Here is a 2,607-nt window from a genome sequence, read left to right as displayed (position 1 = left end):
CTTGTCAGTTTGTACCTTGGTAAATAATTATTTCCACATCCAGTCTTCTAAGGGGTTTGGCAGGGTATCTTGCCAGCTGGTCCACATTAATGAAAAACAAACTGCTTATGATCTATGGCTATGGTTCATCCTCAGCTGACTGATATCACACTTATATGCACAGTGATTATACTGTTTGAAGCTGCATTTTCACATGAGAGCATTTTCTGCACACTTAGGAGAAAACTATTTTTAATTTGTCAGGAATGACTAGCAGATTGCCAACCTAACAATTGGAGAAACAATAGGTTATTTATGTCTGTGGCCACACTAATAGAAATAGATGGTTTGTCAGAATCATCATCTCTGGGTCATTTTATGCCTTGTGACTAATATTTATGTGCATGCTAGAATCAGAATATCATGGCTGGATGCCAAGAAAACACCATTATATTCCTTTGGCTAGGAAAATTGTTCTCTATCCACACATCCAGTAAGGTCATGTCAAGACAAAATCAGGGTTGTTATTCTCCACACATCTATATATCCTGTGAGTACAGCTTCCTTTGATATTTTTTTCTTTGTGTTTCGATCGTGGTTTTTATTTTTTAATTTTTTTTTAATTTTTTTATTCTTATGTTAATCACCATACATTACATCATTAGTTTTTGATGTAGTGTTCCATGATTCATTGTTTGTGCATAACACCCAGTGCTCCATGCAGAATGTGCCCTCTTTAATACCCATCACCAGGCTAACCCATTCCCCCATGCCCCTCCCCTCTACAACCCTCAGTTTGTTTTTCAGAGTCCATCATCTCTCATGGTTCGTCTCCCCCTCCGACTTACTCCCCTTCATTCTTCCCCTCCTGCTATCGTCTTCTTTTTCTTTTTTCTTAACATATGTTGCATTATTTGTTTCAGAAGTACAGATCTGTGATTCAACAGTCTTGCACAATTCACAGCGCTCACCATAGCACATACCCTCCCCAATGACTATCACCCAGCCACCCCATCCTTCCCACCCCCCGCCACTCCAGCAAAACTCAGTTTGTTTCCTGAGATGAAGAATTCCTCATATCAGTGAGGTCATATGATACATGTCTTCCACTGATTGACTTATTTCACTCAGCATAACACCCTCCAGTTCCATCCACGTCGTTGCAAATGGCAAGATTTCATTCCTTTTTGTGGCTACATAAAATTCCATTGTGTATATATACCACATCTTCTTTATCCATTCATCTGTCGATGGACATCTTGGCTCTTTCCATAGTTTGGCTATTGTGGATATTGCTGCTATAAACATTGGGGTGCACGTACCCCTTCGGATCCCTACATTTGTATCTTTGGGGTAAATACCCAGTAGTGCAATTGCTGGATCATATGGTAGCTCTATATTCAACTGTTTGAGGAACCTCCATACTGTTTTCCAGAGGGGTTGCACCAGCTTGAATTCCCACCAACAGTGTAGGAGGGTTCCCCTTTCTCCGCATCCCCGCCAACATCTGTCGTTTCCTGACTTGTTAATTTTAGCCATTCTGACGGGTGTGAGGTGGTATCTCATGGAGGTTTTGATTTGGATTTCCCTGATGCCGAGCGATGTTGAGCACTTTTTCATGTGCCTGTTGGCCATTTGGATGTCTTCTTTGGAAAAATGTCTGTTCATGTCTTCTGCCCATTTCTTGATTGGATTATTTGTTCTTTGGGTGTTGAGTTTGATTAAGTTCTTTATAAATTTTGGAAACTAGCCCTTTATCTGATATGTCATTTGCAAATATTTTCTCCCATTCTGTCGGTTGTCTTTTGGTTTTGTGTACTGTTTCTTTTGCTATGCAAAAGCTTTTTATCTTGATGAAATCCCAATAGTTCATTTTTGCCCTTGCTTCCCTTGCCTTTGGCGATGTTTCTAGGAAGAAGTTGCTGCGGCTGAGGTCGAAGAGGTTGCTACCTGTGTTCTCCTTTAGGATTTTGAAGGACTCCTGTCTCACGTTTAGAAGTCTTTCAACCATTTGGAGTCTGTTTTTGTGTGTGGTGTAAGGAAATGGTCCAGTTTCATTCTTCTGCATGTGGCTGTCCAATTTTCCCAACACCATTTGTTGAAGAGACTGTCTTTTTTCCATTGGACATTCTTTCCTGCTTTGTCAAAGATGAGTTGACCATAGAGTTGAGGGTCCATTTCTGGGCTCTCGATTCTGTTCCATTGATCTATGTGTCTGTTTTTGTGCCAGTCCCATACTGTCTCGATGATGACAGCTTTGTAATAGAGCTGGAAGTCCGGAATTGTGATGCTGCCAGCTTCGCTATTCTTTTTCAAAATTCCTCTGGCTATTTGGGGGTCTCTTCTGGTTCCATACAAATTTTAGGATTATTTGTTCCATTTCTTTGAAAAAAGTGGATGGTATTTTGATGGGGATTGCATTGAATGTGTCGATTGCTCTAGGTAGCATTGACATCTTCACAATATTTGTTCTTCCAATCCATGAGCATGGAACGTTTTTCCATTTCTTTGTGTCTTCTTCAATTTCTTTCATGAGTATTTTATAGTTTTCTGAGTACAAATCGTTTGCCTCTATGGTTAAATTTATTCCAAGGTATCTTATAGTTTTGGGTGCAATTGTAAATGGGA

This window comes from Eumetopias jubatus, unplaced genomic scaffold, assembly GCF_037043125.1.
Source record: "Eumetopias jubatus isolate StellerSeaLion01/CBP00866 unplaced genomic scaffold, mEumJub1_p1.0 scaffold_11, whole genome shotgun sequence".
In the NCBI taxonomy this organism is placed as follows: domain Eukaryota; kingdom Metazoa; phylum Chordata; class Mammalia; order Carnivora; family Otariidae; genus Eumetopias; species Eumetopias jubatus.
Note: the sequence above shows the minus strand (reverse complement) of the source record.